This window comes from Podarcis tiliguerta, assembly GCF_965153285.1.
Source record: "Podarcis tiliguerta genome assembly, chromosome: 12".
NCBI classification, from domain to species: Eukaryota; Metazoa; Chordata; class Lepidosauria; order Squamata; family Lacertidae; genus Podarcis; species Podarcis tiliguerta.
This window is the reverse complement of record NC_139545.1, coordinates 56,417,189-56,434,894: the sequence shown is the minus strand read 5'-3', so window position 1 is coordinate 56,434,894 and position 17,706 is coordinate 56,417,189. Positions and strand designations below refer to the sequence as shown.

Genomic DNA, 17,706 nt, shown 5'->3' with positions numbered 1-17,706 from the left:
CTTCCCTAACCCTTCCCCCCAGCCTGAAAGGAGTTTGGTCACCTCTAAAAAATAGGAAATATTGGGGTGGAAGCTGTATGATTCAATGGGTAACCCATTATGTCCTGGTACTGTGTTTTTGGATTGAGCACAGCTTCCCTTGAGTAACAGACTTCTGTAAAATGGCATTTAGTGATGTCCAACTGTCTTGTTGCACGGCCTTTTGGCTCCCAATTCCCCCAGTGGATAGGTGTTGATTGACAGCTTCATCTTGAACCTAAGAAGAGCCTGCTGGATCAGGCCGATGGTCCATCTGTTCCAGCATCCTGTTCTCACAGTGGCTGACCAGACGCCTCTATAGTAATGGGAAACCCAGAAGCAGGATCAGAGCACTAGAGCCATCTCCCGCCATGTGGTTTCCAGCAGCTGGTATTCAGAAGCAGTGTTGCCTCTGATTGTGAAGACAGAGCATAGACATCCTGGCTAGTAGTTGTCAGTAGCCCTTTTCTCCCTGAATATATGGTCGCACTTTCTGTCTCTTGTGATGCGGATGGTTGTTGCTAAATTACAGTACTGTGGCTGGATGCTTGGGGTGCCTATAGCTGAAATATGGGCGGAGGAAACCTTACCTTTATAGATTTTTAAAGTATGCTTTCCTCTGTCCCTCCCTCATCTCCTTTGGTGCCAAGCATGGAGAGTTGGAATCTGGCTAGGCAGGAAGGTTTGGTTTAAAGTGTCTACTCCTCCTCTTCCACATGAGGCAAGGTAACTCTTAAAAGGAGGGGCATTGCTTGTTGACTCTGAGTATTTGGGGAGCTGATCATCCATCTCTTACTGGTGGGTTTGATATTCTGAAGAGTGGTTCGGACAACTGTTTTGTATTAGAATAACACATATTGATGACTAATATGTAATTCACACATATGAATAGATCTTGTACGCAGCCCAGGAAAGTCACTGGTTTGAACGACAGTCTAAGGATCATGTTGAGAGAATATCAGTACTGTAGTTCTTGACCAGGTGAGGGAATGCTAGGTGATCTTTCAGCAACCTCGCAATGTTAGAATCCCTAAATTTCTTTGGGAATAAAATAGAATACACCCGCAGTGTAAAGGTATCTCCACAGCCTGCATTGAGAAGCATCCTTGCAACAAGCAAAACCAAAATCAGTTTGGAGTTTCCTGGCCAACTTTTTCTAAGAGATGGGATCCCATCAGGCACTGTGGAAGCTGTGCTGTGAGCAAAAGGGGAGTTTCCCCTCCAATTGGTACACTGTGCTATGTGTCACACTGTCTTTGAAATTGGGCTAGCACAAGCCCTTTGCACGGAGCCAAAGCAGCTGTTGCAACCTCAGCTCTTTCTTCGCCCATACACCTTAAGGGGCAGTTCAATCACTGTAGAGATAACCCTGTAATTGCCACCCTTGTAGGTAAGACTAATTTCCTTCTGTGCAGCAGCTGGGTATGAAGACGGAAGCTGTTCTTTTCCTTGGCCTTGGGTGGGAACCTAGTGAGGGAGGTGTCCTCTGACCTCCCTGACAAATGGAGAGCATTAGATGGCTATAATAGGCTGTAATCTTCTGCTCCAGGAGTGATAGCTCTTTTGTTTCCTCCAGCACTCTGAGAGCCAATCGCGGTGATTTCCAGAGTCCAGTTACCTTAATGGAGAAACAAAAGTACCAGCAGGCTGTAAAGCTTGAAATTCAAGTAGGCAGAGGTGACATGGAGCTCCGGTGGGCAGGCTGCCTCTGTGGCTCAGGAGCTGCTGCTTTCAAGCTGGTTCAGATTTCATCCATAGGAAGAGGAGGAGGAGGCGGCCTCTGGGGAAGAGGTTTAATCAGAACTGAGCAGCTGAGGTTGTTGCTGGCATCAGGGTAGTGTGACTAGGTCCATAAATCTAGCAGGGTGTCTGCATTTCCCCAAAGACTCAGAATAATGTTCCTACCCACCTTAGTGATAGAATCATTTGTTGTTGTTTAGTCGTTCAGTCGTGCCCGACTCTTCGTGACCCCATGGACCAGAGCACGCCAGGCACTCCTGTCTTCCACTGCCTGCCGCAGTTTGGTCAAACTCATGTTTGTAGCTTCGAGAATACTGTCCCACCATCTCCTCCTCTGTTGTCCCCTTCTCCTTGTGCCCTCCATCTTTCCCAACATCAGGGTCTTTTCCAGTGAGTCTTCTCTTCTCATGAGGTGGCCAAAGTATTGGAGCCTCAGCTTCAGGATCTGTCCTTCCAGTGAGCACTCAGGGCTGATTTCCTTAAGAATGGATGCGTTTGATCTTCTTGCAGTCCATGGGACTCACAAGAGTCTCCTCCAGCACCATAATACAAAAGCATCCATTCTTCGGCAATCAGCCTTCTTTATGGTCCAGCTCTCACTTCCATACATCACTACTGGGAAAACCATAGCTTTTACTATTGGAAGGGACCACAAGGGTCATCTAGTCCAACCCCCTTCAATGCAGGAATCTTTTACCCGATGTGGGGCTCAAACCCACAACCCCGGGATTAAGAGTCTCGTGCTCTACCAAGTGAGCTGTCCCTGCTGTCAATATAGGCTTTGTTACTTTGGAACATAGAAGCTACCTTGTACTTTTAAAATGCTTTTTATTGAGGTAGAACAGACAGGTATAAACAAACAGTACAAAGACGCAAGTTTGCAGCTTTTACAAAGGAGGCTGCCTTTTACAATGCCTTGGTATTGTCTACAAGGACTGGCAATAGCTCTCCGGGGTTTCAGACAGGGAAGATTCATAGCCCTACTGTGAGATAACAGGGATTAAACCTGGAACCTTCTGAATGCAAAACTGGTGCTCCACCATTGAATTACAGGCTTGCCCCCCTTCCCCTGAATTATTGGTATTAATGAAATGTCGTCAGGCTGCCTTGATGCTCCAGGGAGATATATCCTTTGCCACTAAAAATGGGTGCAGAGACTGAATGTAGAATTGTGTCCTGAACAAGTGTACAGAATTTCATTATTATTGTCAAATTCAGTTATAATAATAATAATAATAATAATTTATTATTTGTACCCTGCCCATCTGGCTAGGCCTCCCCAGCCACTCTGGGCGGCTTCCATAGAAACAAAAAATACAGTAAAATATCACAGATTAAAAACTTCCCTGAACAGGGCTGCCTTAAGATGTCTTCTGAATGTCAGGTAGTTATTTATCGCTTTGACATCTGATGGGAGGGCGTTCCACAGGGCGGGCGCCACTACCGAGAAGGCCCTCTGCCTGGTTCCCTGTAGCTTTGCTTCTCGCAATGAGGGAACCGCCAGAAGGCCCTCGGCGCTGGACTTCAGCGTCTGGGCAGAATGATATAAAGCAAGCAAATGGAGTGCCAGTTTGGTTCATTAAGCCAAATTCAATGATACTGAGCCCCTTTCTGGTGTTCTTCTCCTTTTGCAATGAGAATAAGAGCAGATATGTGCTTGCTAGCTCTGACCCCTCTGTTGTGTTCTGCTCACTTTGCCTCCTTCCTGCTGAGCTCATGGTGGCTCCCTGTACAGTTTTGGAACCCCGCAAGATCAGGGAGTCAGTGGGCAGGATTCAACAAAGTTGTTGTGTGCACGGAATGACATCTGCTCACACAATCCTTTCTCTCCTCTCCCACGCCCCTGAAATCTGCTCTGGAGGTTTGGGGGAACCCGCAAAAGAAATTTTGGGGGGTTGATGGGAGAGGAGAGTGGAGAAAAGTCTTGTTGCACAAGATACCTTTGTTTTATGCATGCAAACCCCACTTAGCTCTGTACTGAATTCCACCCATTGCAAGTAGAGCAGGGTCCCAACTGCAGAAGCTCTTCTTAAACCCACAGAGGGCTATGTCAGGATCACAATGGATGGGGTGGGCCCAGCAAATGCAGCCCCTCTTTTCTCCTCTAGTGCAGCTGGAATCACACGAGAGGGAAAGAGTGAGCAGGGTTTTTGTGCATCTCAGTCTTGCTGGTTTTTTGTTTTAAATAGGCCATCTTCATTCAGACTTTGCCAGAAATGGGAGAAGAACGCCTTGTCTTCCATATTTTGTTCCAAAGTAGCGTATATTTTGCTCTATAAGACTCACTTTTTCCCTCCTAAAAAGTAAGGGGAAATGTGTGTGCGTCTTATGAAGCGAATGCAGGCTGCGCAGCTATCCCAGAAGCCAGAACAGCAAGAAGGATTTGCTGCTTTCACTGCGCAGCGATCCCTCTTGCTGTTCTGCCTTCTGAGATTCAGAATATTTTGTTTCTTGTTTTCCTCCTCCAAAAACTAGGTGCGTCTTGTGGTCTGGTGCGTCTTATAGAGCGGAAAATACAGTAAATATCCCACCCTGTTACGGTGGCTTAGCTTCAGTTTTAGAAGCAGCTTTTGAATACTTGCTCAGACTTTTGTCACTTTATTCAGTTAGGGGAGGTTGATCTGAATTGTAGTAGGGCTCATGCAGCCACATGGGTGTCTATTTTTGGCTTTGGGTTGAGTTACAGCAAAGCCCTCTGGTGTAATGGCCTTGCCGGTCCTGGGGGAATGACAGGGCTTGGATGACTTCAGTCTCCTTGACTTGGTGCAGTTGGGAAAGGGTTGCTGCAGATTAGACTAACGGGGTTAGCTTGCACTGCGAAAAAGGCAGAGCTTGAAATTCAGTTCTTTAGAATGAAAATGCCCCCATGACAGACTGCCAGTGACAGTTATTCAGTCAAACTAAGCCTAGTTGGGCCTAAGTTAGATTGCAGTCAAAGGAATAAAATGACTTGGTTTTACTCATTTGTTCCCAATACTTATGGACCACTTTTCACCATAATATTTATTATTACCATTACCATTATTAATTAGATTTATATACTGCACTTCATGAAAAGATCTCATAGATGGTCACAATGCACTTTACAGAACAAATTTATGTTTATTTATGGCATTTCTCCCCCACCTTTTCCTCCAAGGAATACGTGGTTCACTCCTTTCTTCAGTTAAGCCCTAAAATGACCATGTGAGGTAGGTTAAGAGGCAGCGACTGGCCCAGAGTCACCCAGTGCAGTGAGCTTCGTGGCAGAGTTTGGATTGGAACCCTGGACTCTCAAGTTCTATTCTAACACTCGAGCCGCTATACCACACTGTCTCTCAATTAATAAGGTAATCAATCCATGCAAATAATATGGTGTTTAAAACATAAAACGCAAAGCTAAAGGTCAAAAGTGTGTGTATGTCTGACTTATATGTTTGGCAAGCATTTTCCTTTGGCCTTGCTTTAATTAACAATATTGCTCATAATGTGATTATTTTGAAATAGCTGGCCTGACCACACCACCTAGTTGTTCTTTTTTTTCATCCTTAAAAAGATAAAATACTTACCGTATTTTTCGCTCCATAAGACGCACCAGACCATAAGACGCACCTAGTTTTTAGAGGAGGAAAAGAAGAAAAAAACATATTCTGAATTCCAGAAGCCAGAACAGCAAGAGGGATTGCCGCTTTCGCGGCAATCCCTCTTGCTGTTCTGGCTTCTGGGATAGCTGCGCAGCCTGCATTCACTCCATAAGATGCACACAAATTTCCCCTTACTTTTTAGGAGGGAAAAAGTGCGTCTTATAGAGCGAAAAATACGGTATTCGGGATATAATTAGCTTGCTTTTCAATTTTTTAAAGAATCCCAGAATGAATAGCAAAAAGTAAAGGCACCTAGCTTTATAAAACACCTAAAAAAAATACTTCAAATGACATCATAAAAACAACAGAATGAGACAGGCTAAGAAATCTAATACCCCAGCAGCAACAGAAAAACCCAATGCGTGTTAAAACAGAGGAATCAGAACCACCCAAAATTCCGAGGCAAATGGTCTTGGCACACAAAACGTAATAGTGAGGATGTCAGGTGAGTCTTCCTGGGGAGAGTATTTTCCATAGTCGCCACCACTAAAAGGCCCTTTCGCTGTTCTGTCTCTGCTCTGCAGGCAGGGAAACTTGGAGAAGAGTGTCTGATGCAGATCTTATTTCTCAAGCAGGTTTGCATAGCAAAAGGTGGTCATTAAATTCTACTTCGGGCCTCAGATTTCTCTTCAGTAATAAAGAAGGGATCAGCGGTAGCAGCTGAGACCCAGATTTTAGGGACTTACTGAGACAGCTTTCCCTAATTCTTGGCCGCTGCATAATAATTGCCTGCAGCGTCTGCGCGGAGCAGAGAGAGGGTCCTTTAGGACCAGCCTAAGTTAGGGACCCTTTCTCCAGGGGCCATTCCAGGGTGAACTGTGACCAAGTTTGAAGGAAGAAGTTGAGGCTTCTTCCTTCAAACAGTGAGTAGTGAGACAGAGATGAAGATGATTTATTAAGCTTATTGGTCACTTGCCAAAGGCAACTCAAAGCAACTTACATCCAAACAACCAAAACCCTACATAGATCCATTCACCCATTAAGGTACAGTGGTGCCTCGCAAGACGAAATTAATTCGTTCTGCGAGTTTTTTCGTCTTGTGAATTTTTCGTCTTGCAAAGCACGGTTTCCCATAGGAAACGCATTGACAGTTTCCCATAGGAATGTATTGACGGTTTTAAGAAAAAGGCGCAAGACGTTTTCATCTTGCGAAACAAGCCCATAGGGAAATTCGTCTTGCGAAGCAACTCAAAAAACAAAAAACTCTTTCGTCTTGCGAGTTTTTTGTCTTGCGAGGTACCACTGTAATACATTTAAAAAATCCCACCCTGTCAAATGGCCACAGATAGAGGTGGGAGACCCATTGGATAATCTTTAGACTATCCTTAAGTAAATCTTTTTGCAAGGGTGACAATTGTTTCTGTGGTAGGTAAAATGCTGTGTTAGGTAAAATGCATAATACTGATAATATGCAGGGACTTTTCCTGTCCTAAGGGAAGAGGTATTAAGTAATGCATGTCATTGGTGTGGGCTGTCAAACAGGTCGCGGAAACCAAGTCTGATGGAGAGCATAAGCCTGGATTCTGAAAGATAATCTAAAAGTTTATGTTCTGATGGGTGCCGGTTCTGGTTGTTAAAAGAAAATGGCAGCTGTGGTCTGGCATCATTTTCAGGAAGGGATATGTTCTTCCTTGCCTGCTGTAGAATAGTTTATTGATGTATAGTCCTCTTTCTGCAAATCAGAGTGTTATTTTTTAGAAGTGAGGGCCAAATTGTATGTTCTGCGATTGAGGTGTCAGTATCCCACCCCCCCTTTTAATGCTACGCAGGCTTGTGGGGGGCTGGGTGGAGGCTGCAAGCTTGATAGCAGCGGTGAAAAACAGCCTGCAGGGCAAGGGTTAAGCACCCTCTTCCGCACTCCCCCCCCCCCACTACTACAGAACAGTACAGTCAAATTCCCAGCTGCATTTGAGTAAAAAATAAAAATGGATTGTATCCAGATCTGTTCATCCTTCCATGGAAGGTCCTTTGATTCAGCAGAGGCTTCTATGACAGCAAGGGGAAAGAAACAATTTCCCCCTTCTGCAGCTCCTCAGACCCCTACTCCGTTCTGCAGGGTCCCCCCAACCATCTGGATCACAGGTTCAAGGGCTTCAGAGAGGAAGGGAGATTTGCAACAGCCACCTTGTTACGCTCTCCTTTCTGCAGAAGCCTCCCCAGCATCAAAGAGCCTTTTGTGAATAGGAGGAGTCAGCCTCGTGTCAGGAGATTTCCATTGCCAGGAGAGTTCTGGTCCAGAACATCTGGAGAGCACGAGATTCGTGAAGGCTGCTGGGACACACCTGCTGGTTCCTTTTTTAAAAAACGTAAACTTAATGAAGATATGAAAATGGAATACAGTAAGCCTGTGACTTAGGCACATTTAACTTGGGCGCATTCAGCTTTATGCAGTTGAAGGGGGTGAGTGTCAGGGAAAAAAGACTTTGGCAGTCCTACCTTCAATGTCTTTTGACTATACACGATTTTGGGTTTAGGCGCGATCTCCAGAACATAACCGTTGCTCAAGTTGTGGGCTTAATGTACCGTAAAGAAATAACAATGAACCCACCCACCCCCACTTCTTGCCTGCTCCTTGAAACAGGAGCCCTAATGCTTGATGTGAACAGGACACTAGGAAGGTGATGGGGGGGGGGGATCATGCTATGGAAATGTTCTTGCAGTGGAGCCAGTCATGAATTGGAGGTTTGCACTCCCAAGTTCTTCGCTGCTCTTGTCCTCCTTTGAGGGAGTTGACGTGTAGTTCTTTTCTTCAGGGCTCAGAGCGGCTAACATCAAATGTATAACACATTAACATAAAATCAGACAATCAATTAAAATACATCCTCAAATCAGATCCGGATCAGAATAAAATCCAATCAGATGGCAACCCGCAGATTAGGGTTGGGGACTGTAAATGCTCACCAGGCCCAACTGTTTGTGCTGGACTTATATGGGCCTGTGAGAAAAATTGGGGGGCCACTTTCATGCAAGTTCTTATGAAAGGAGAGAGGGAGTCAGACTGAACCCCGACCAAAGGCCTGGTGGAACAGCTCCGTCTTGCAGGCCCTGCGGAAAGATGTCAAGTCCCGCAGGGCCCTAGTCTCTTGGGACAGAGCGTTCCACCAGATCGGGGCCACGGCCGAAAAAGCCCTGGCTCTAGTTTCCCCCAGAAACAATTCCCCTGAAGTCATCGCTGGACATCGTTCAGTCCGCCTGGCAGGAGACGCCTATAGCCGTTATAAACTAATGCCGTGATTTACCTCTTCGGCAGCAAGGGGTTGTTTAATTTTACCAAATTAGCAGTTAAGGGAGGTTGTTCTTGGGGCGCCTGTCCAAAGTGGCTGGACTCTGTTCTTAAGGAGCCATCTTGCTTGGCAAGCCTTGAAGGGCTGCAGACGCCTCGTCCCCACCCCAAGCACCCTCCTTTGGCAGAGTTGGAGCTTGCGATATAAATGCTGGATTGGCTGCCTCTCAGGCTGTGTTCTCTCCCCCCCGCAACGCCTGCTTCTTTTTTGTTCTGCACTTTGTAACTTGCCTGTGGCAGAGCCCGTTTTTTTTTGTCTGCGGGGTGAGCGTTCCAGGTTCAACTGAAGGTTGCGGGCTGCAAAAATCCATCCTCGTGTGTTGGTAAACAATATGACACAAGATACTGTTCTGCATCCCTGTGGAACTTGATGCTGACAAGGCAGAAAACCTTCTCTGGAGGGCATTGGGATAATAAGGGTTCATTCAGGATGCCAGGCCAGATGCGACGGGTCTCTCCTTTCTGCGGGCAGGGCAGAGGAGGCTGGCTGTTAGACTGAATTATCGTTCACTGCTTGGATGGTTTTGCGGGAAAACGGCCAAGCCTTATTTTAAAGGGAATAAAGTCAAAGACCCCTGTGTACGTTGGATTCCCAAGTCTTGTTTGTGCTTTGAAGGAAATTTTGTGCTTTATTTAGTGAAGAAGCCCAACTCATGGATTTGAATTCTCTTCGAACAGTGTTTACCATTTACCGTATTTTTCGCTCTATAAGACGCACCAGACCACAAGACGCACCTAGTTTTTGGAGGAGGTAAAGAAGAAAAAATATATTCTGAATCTCAGAAGCCAGAACAGCAAGAGGGATCGCTGTGCAGTGAAAGCAGCGATCCCTCTTGCTGTTCTGGCTTCAGTGATAGCTGCGCAGCCTGCATTCGCTCCATAAGACGCACACACATTTCCCCTTACTTTTTAGGAGGGAAAAAGTGAGTCTTATAGAGCAAAAAATACGGTATTTCTCCCAGTTTGGCTTGTTGGGAGCACAACAGAACTTTGGGGCACACAGATCTTTGCAGTGCAGAAGTCACAGCAATATTAATATTTATAGCTGCCCATCAATAAGTATTTCTTGACTAGCTTACAAAAGGAGACTGTTGGAAGGCTACGGGATACAGTAATTAAAATCGGGCCTTTTTGCTTTCTTTTTATATACAAACTGGACTGATTCTGTGAGGCAGTAACTTGATTCGGAGCGGGGATGTGTCTAAAACTTGGCTGCTCTGTGGAAAGTGAGCCTGCCATGGCCCCAGCTTAAATGCTTGATTTAAGACCGTGGCAAGTCTAGATGCTGGCAGAAAGCCCAGGTAGAAGATAGTAGTTATCCAAGAGGTGAATTGTATTTGGTTCCATCTTTTGACAAGCTAGGATTACTATTAAAAGGGACAAACGTTTCCCCTCTGCCAAAAGAGACCTAAGGCAGACTTCCCCAACCTTGCGCCCTCCAGATGTGTTTGGGCTATTCACATCTGCCCCGGCCAGATGGCTGTGTTGCCTGGAGATGGTGGGTGGAACATCTGGATGACATCAAGTTGCAGAAGGTTTCATGAGGGGTTACTTAGTGTTCACCCTAGACAGCTTTGTGCCAGAAACCAAGAGGTGTGGAAAATCACTTTGTGTCGTCCGGCAGGCAGCTTTTTATATATATATATAATAATATTTTATTGAGATTTTCACAAAAATAAAAATAAAAAAGTAAAAATACAAAAGTAAAAAACAATTAAAAACAGTTCAATCCTTCATGACATATCTTGCATTTGCTTGTTTCTCGGACCTCCCCACACCTCCCCTCTTTGTATTCCAATTCAATTTATTTATTCAGCAAATCCTTTCCCTCTTTACCTTTATCTTAATATATTATAGCTTTAATTTTCCATTTTTGCATATTCTTTCATAACATTATTGCTAAAAACCTCTTAACCTCAATCCAACATCATTCTAACATTCACTAATTTTGCAATATTTCTGTAGATAGTCTTTAAATTTCTTCCAATCTTCTTCCACCAGCTCTTCTCCCTGGTCTCGGATTTTGCCGGTCATTTCCGCCAATTCCATATAGTCCATCACCTTCATCTGCCACCGGCAGGCAGCTTTAATACATCCAAGTCTGACTAATCAGAGGCTCACGGTGCATTCGTGGACAGATCGTAATGTTAAGAGAGCTTGGTGGCTGAATCAGCATCCTCTTTTCAACATGGCTAACCAGATGCCTGTGGGAAGCCTGCAAGCATATTAACAGATCCGGCCCCTGCAGTCATCATCATCTGAGGTCCTTCTTTCATGTGCTTCCTCCATGAGAGGTCTGGAGGGCAGCAATATGAGACTAGGCCTTATCTGTGGTGGCTCCCCACTTGTGGAATACCCTCCCTAGGGAGGCTCGCTTGGCGCCTTCATTACATATCTTTAGGCTCCAGGTGAAAATGTTTCTCTATAACCAGGCCTCTGGCTCATCAACATTCTATGTAGCTTTATAAATATGTTTGTGGGAGGGAGTTATTGGTTTGTTTTTGTTTTATTATGTATCTTGTGTTCTCTTTTGTATTTTTATGTATCTGTGATCTTCAGATGAAAGGGTGTATACAAATTTTACTAATGTTAATAAGCAGAATGTGAGTGCAACAGCAAGTTTCACAACTAGTGATTCTCAGGAACTGGTATAAATGAGCTTGGTGAAGTTGGTGGCCATTATTAAGGGGCATTATTGACCTTTACAACCATTTCTCTAGGACGGTGATTCATACAGAGTAAAGTTGAGAGCTTGCACCTGCCAAAATCCCAGGCTGAAGGGAATCAAGTGCCAAGTTGCTTGCTTCCATTCAGATTAGTTTTTTTTGGAGGTGGGCATGCTAATCTTCTCTGTATTGTTCCAGTTTTAGTACATCTGCTGTGATAGTGAGCACCTTTCAGCTTAGTTTTGAGACCTCTGTCATGCTGTCTGTTCAAGTTTCTACTAGCCTTTATTGGCGTAAGAAGGTGTCTTTTCTATTCAGAGACTGTGTGCAGAACCCCTCTGTTCCAGCTGGGTTTTGGGGTGCTCTCTGTGTATATGTTTTGGGGGGGCAAACAAAGGTTCATTTCAACTAACCTTGATTTTCCTGCATACCTGTGGGGGTCTCTGCCCTTTTCTGCTCTCCTTGCTCAATATTGGGAATGATTTGGCCAAGGTGAAAAAGCACCAGTTCCACTGAGCCATGCAGAATATAGGTTGTGTCTTCTGATCTCTGCTGACAGAAGCAGATGAGCTGTGATGTCAAGGTGGAAGGCCAAGTCTCGAGTGGTTCCCTGCTCCTGTCTCATCGAGAGTGTGCCGTCCCTGCTCTGCCCTCTGCCTTCTCTGTCTCTTTTTTTAAACTTTGCTTAAGCTGCTGAATGTAGAGCAAGCATGTTAGGAAATTTCCTATCATGAGAGCTGTGTGTGCGCGCGAGAAAGAGAAAGAGACAGACAGACAGAGATAGAAGAATGACGAGTTGGAAGGAATCAACTACACAGTAGAAATCACACCAGCACGTTTGTCCTGTGCAAAAAAAAAATGTTTGTTGACTCCCTGCCAAGAAAAATCCAAATTTTACCCCCCGGGCAGCTGAATTTTGTGATTGGGATTAAAAATGCACATTACGTGAATCGTAACTAGCATTTTCCTGCAAAGTGCAATGAAGAACAGGGGGGTGCTTGGGCTGAGGGAGAGAGCCATAGCTTTGGGGGAGCTGTACCCCCCAGAAGCTCTGCTTAGTGCTGCTCTTAATTTCTGAGCTGGTGGTTTTCAGACATCAGTCCTGGGATCCCTGGGGTTTATCGATAATGAAAATCGGTAAGGGCTGCCAAAGTGTATATGCATGTGAAAGTCAGCACAGAGAGAATATTGGGTGTGGGGCTCAACTGGGCCTGTCTGGCAGCCAGTGCTGGCTGACAGCATGCCCATGGAGTGGTTTGCGCCCATCAGTGCGCAAGGGTTCGGAGAGGATAGAGCAGGATGCTTCAAACCCACCAGATGCTGCCAATTCAACCAGTTTTTCTGCTAGCATCTTTGAGTGTTTGAAACTCATATATATAAGCTAATCACCAAATGCTACCTTAAACCTAAGTTATGGTGGCCCCAACGGAATGTCTAGGTGCCATTTACCCCCCAATGGAATTTATTACTGTTACTAATTTCATTTCTATACTGCTTTATATTTTAAAGGGGAAACCCGAGAGCAGTTAACAACACATTAAATATTCAATAAAAGAAACCAGTATAAAACAAATGCAAGTTTCAAGGAAAATATTGCAGATCCTTCTCTTAAGTTACATTAGGCTTTCCTCATATTTATTTAACCTACTTAATTTATAGTACTGCCCCATAGCAGAAGGACTCTAGGAGGGAAGTGAGGTCAAGTGGTTAGAGTGTCAGACAAGGACCTGGGAGATCAGGGTTCAATTCCCCACTCAGTCCTGAAGTTCACTAGGTCACCTTGGAGTCATTTGCAGCCTCTTCACCTATCTCACAGGGTCGTTGTACGGATTAAATGAGGTGGGGGGTGAACCATGGACTCCTTGGCTATAAAGGTGGGAGATAAATGCAATAAATTAGCTCTTCTGCTGAGCTGCTTAAGAAAGCTGGAGGGACCAGCCAGGTGGAGATGTTAGTCGCCAGCCTTGCATCCAGAGATCTCCACCTGGTCACAGTTGGATCAGTGGTCAGTTTCGCCAGTCACAAAACACTCAGGACACCTGGTGGATTTCTAATACAGTGGTGCCTCGCAAGACGAAAAGAATCCGTTCCGGGAGTCTTTTCGTCTTGCGGTTTTTTCGTCTTGCGAAGCAAGACCATTAGCGGATTAGCGCTATTAGTGCTATTGACAGTTTAAGGGCTAAAAACGGCTTTTTAAGGCTTAAGGGATTAGCGGTTTTGCTGCTAAAATGCTTTTAGCAGCTTAGCGCTTCAGAAAAAGGGGTTTTGGAGCGAAAAAAACCCTCAAAAATTTTCGTCAATTTTCGTCTTGCGAAGCAAGCCCATAGGGAAATTCGTCTTGCGAAGCGCCTCTGCAAATGGAAAACCCTTTCGTCTTGCGGGTTTTCCATCTTGCGAGGCATTCGTCTTGCGGGCACCACTGTACTGGCATTTGCCCCAAGCATGGCTTCACTTACAACCTCCAATGTGCTTGATTAACATTTAATTGTTTCTGTGACCCGCCCTCAGTGTCGCAACGCTGGGCACTTGCTGAAAAACATTCTGCTTGTGATGTGAGCGCATTCTAGCCTTGGCCGTTGCTTCTGCATGTCTGCCGACATGTAGCGTGGGCAGGGCTTTGTGCTGCACCTCCACTTGGCGTTAAGTAAATGCGGATGGAGGTGGCAGGATGTGTTGGGGTGGGGCTGTGTCTGGTGTTCCCATCCGTGGAACCCATGTAGATAGCAAGATTGGCAGAACATTTGTTTGTTCATTCATTCGATTTGTATACCACCCTATACCTGCAGATCTCAAGGTGGTTCACAAGATAAAATCACAATATAAAAACACAAAATACATAATCAAAATAAAACCCCCAAACAGCCCATTTGTTGTATTCCTTGCCGAGTGTTGACTAGAGGTAGTGGCCACTCATAGCTGAGTTATCCAGGCACAACTTGGGTTAAATGGGTGTAGAGCTGCTTCTGTTGAACCCTTGGCTGTCCCATCCATATGGCTTTGCATTGGAAGCGCAGTTCCCATTAGCGGGTGGGTCTTCAAAGTTGCTAAATTCGAACTTTCTTTTAGTCTGCTTAAGCGTGGTTTTACCTGTTGCGTAGTTGAGTTAGAGACATCTGACTGCTGTGCGAAGTGCTAAACCCTCTCTCTTATTACATCATTGTTTACTTGATTAGAAATAATTGTGCAAGTAATTAAATGGGTGTGCGCTCACTCTAGCCGGGTTTCACTTCTGTGCGATGAAGAGCTCCACACTGTTGCAAAGTCTGGAGCGTTTCATTGCTCCGGCCTTCCTTAATGGGATACTATCTAGGCTATTACCTTAATTGAAGTTTATATTGAATGGTGCGCAAGAAGCCTCCTAGATCTGGATTAGTATCCTAATGACTCTCTTGTCTCTCTCGAGAGGGGAGGCTACGTGGCCAAGACAATCCTAGACAATGCAGTGACACGGATGATAAAGGAAGGCACTTTAGGTTGGTTAGGCTCCTCTGACAAACAAATTAGCAGGGCTATGTGTATTCTGAAACAAGAGCAAATTATTGGAAACTCTGCAACTGTTTCTTTTAAATATTTTATTTTGCAGATAAGCGGTTTGTGAGATCCAGGACACACTAAGGGATTATCTGCTTAAGGTAAGAGCTGCTTTTCGTTATAGGCACTGCTTTGCCTATTTCAGTATCTGCACCCGAAAGTTGCTAGCCCATCTTGCGCCTCTGTTTTGCAGAAGTTGTTTGTTTGTTTGTTAGCCGACACATTTATATACTTCTTAATTATTCCCATTTCTGAGAGGTGTACAGACAGAGCAACCCACAGTAAAAAGGGGTAATGAGACAGTAAAAAATACATCATAAATTTCCTGCTAGAACAAGGAAGTCTTAGTCTTACTCATGGGTCTGAAGTTTGGCAAGGAGGGGGCTGTCTAATCTCAGTTGGGTGGGATGTTCATCACACTGACTGCACGGCTTCTACAGGCTGTGTATCTGGGCCATGAGGGGGTCACCAAATATCTCACTGATCAAGCTGGGAACAAGGGGGTCCCTAAGATATTCTGGACCCATTTTAAGGCCTTGTAAATTAATGCAAGACCCTTGTAAATTAATGCAAGACCCTGCCTTATAGGTAGCTGGACTGTACGTGCAATTGGTGCAGAACCATTCAAAATTCAGTAGGCAAAGACCAGAGAGTACTGGAGCTGGAGACTTAGCAGTGTAGCATTTCGGGGCTCATCTGGCCATTGCAGGAGTAGACAAAGATGAGGTCATTTTGCTACAGCATTTCAAGTGCTGACTTGGCGTGTGTAGGAGCCCCTTGGGGGAATCTTTGCCAATGAAATATGCCGCTACCTCACCCTTTCAGGGTTCGTTTGCCTTGAGTTGTCTTTGGGGCTTTCTGTCGCTTTGGATCTGTTCTTCCTAAGGGCCTCCTGAGCAATATCGGAAGCAAATCCATGTTTGCGTTAAGCAGTTTGCTTGCTTTGGTCCTTGGTGTAGAAATTTACTTGCGCAGTTAATAGTTTTGTCACCTTGGTGCAGTATAGATAGGAGGGACATCTGTGCCACATATGTTCGAAGCAAAGCAGAAGAGGCAGATAGGGCACAGCACATCTGTTAATGATGCCTCTTACAGGCACTGCTTGCCGGAAATGAAAATGTTGCTGAGCGAGTCCACATGGAATCTAATTAGGAGAAAACCTCTTGGTAGAACTGGGTCCTCTTGCAGATCACAGGGCAGAGACACTTAACACCTCCATCTAAGAGGAGAGTCTGATGTAAAAGCCTTATTTCCTTTCGCTTCTGCTGTTCTATAAAATGCTGCGTATGCAGTTGTTGCTGTTTAACCAAATCCGTTCACTGCAATATCTGCTGTGCAGAATCCCACAACATGTTATTCACCCCACCCCAGAAGGCACCACAAATGGCTTGTTATTCAGAATTGCCTGTGATAATTCTGTAAGTTGCTGAAGCCCTTGACTTTACTGGAAACTGTACTCAGCCAACCCTGCTGTTGCCTGGAATCTCACCGAGTGTTGGCCCAGGTGCTTTGAAGCCTGAGGGACTAGAAACTTGATTTCTAAGTGCAACTCCCCAGATGACTCATTTTTGTGCGCATAGCAGGAATAGGTTGTCCTGACTGTGATGATGCATCATTATACCTGCAGAGAGTAGCATAAGGAAACAGCATTGTGGGGAATTGTAAGCAGACGTTTCGTGGCATTGTGGGGCCCTGTGGTTAGCAGCTGCAATGAGGCTTTCAAAGAGAAGTTAACTGCTTCAGTGGGGTTGTTCCATGACAGATCACCACAAATTTTATGCGAGTTTGTGTTTTTGGTATCCACTTAAGTACTTTCATGAACTCACTGTTATTCCCCTAGGATCTTGACCTCTGTTAAAAGGGGGGGGGGTTTACATTAGCCACAGCAGAACAGCCAATTTACCGCAACACAGCTCCTTTACAACACCTGTGCTACTGACTGTCAAACTTTGGTATTGTTGATTCAGGTAGGCAGCCGTGTTGGTCTGGCGTAGTTGAAATAAAAATAAAAAATTGTCTAGCAGCAACTTAGAGACCGACGAAAGCTTATACCCAGAACAAACTTATTTTTTAAATTTATTTGGTATTGTTGAAATACATACAACAACAACAAATCCATTTTTTGTTGTGAGACTCAAACTGGGTCTGCTAGATGTGGCTTGTGGAGCCCCTCCAGGTTCAGAGGCCTTGAAGTTTAAACTTCATTACAAAAACACTATGAAATTAATGAATGTTAGAATGATGTTGGATTGAGGTTAAAGGGTTATTAGTAATAATGTGGTGAAGAAATATGGAAAAATGGATGGTTAAAAGACGAAAAACTAAAGGTATAATATACTAACATAAAATTAAGGATAAGGTAGAGGCAATGGATTTGCTGACTAAACAATGGAATTGGAATACAGAGAGGGAGGTGTAGGGAAGTCCGGGAAACAAGCAAATGTAAGAAATATCATGGAAATTGAATTGTTTTTATTTGTTTTTATTTTTGTATTTTTCTCCCTTTTTTTCTTTTATCTGAAAACCTTAATAATTTATTTTTTTTTTAAAGAAGTTTAAACTTCATTAGTTTCATAGTAGATCTGCCCCTGTGCGAATGTCCAGTGGTTATTAAGACATGTTGTACCCCCTCTCAATCAGTCAGAGCAAAACGCAGCCCCATGTAACACCCCCCCCCCCCGGATATTTCAGTGAAACTGGCCTATTTCTGAATCAGAACATAGTGGATATAATTGGTAAGCAGCCATAACGCACAGAGCAATCCTTCTTTTAAGGATTGCTGTCTCTTGAATGAGCGAGGCGACGCCAAGCAACATGCTGGCGAGAGCCTTCGCTGCAAGAGGAG

General features: G+C 44.7%; 1 protein-coding gene across 26 annotated transcripts in view; it reads left to right on the top strand.

Moving 5' to 3' along the window:
- The window catches only part of LOC310660790 (uncharacterized protein), a 225,900-nt gene that overhangs the window by 26,005 nt on the left and 182,189 nt on the right, over nucleotides 1–17,706 (top strand). For all 26 annotated transcript variants that reach the window (XM_083405894.1, XM_083405902.1, XM_083405895.1 and 23 more), the window contains exon 2: nucleotides 14,914–14,962. The gene's annotated coding sequence lies outside the window, so the exon portion shown is untranslated. The remainder of the gene's footprint in view (nucleotides 1–14,913; nucleotides 14,963–17,706) is intronic.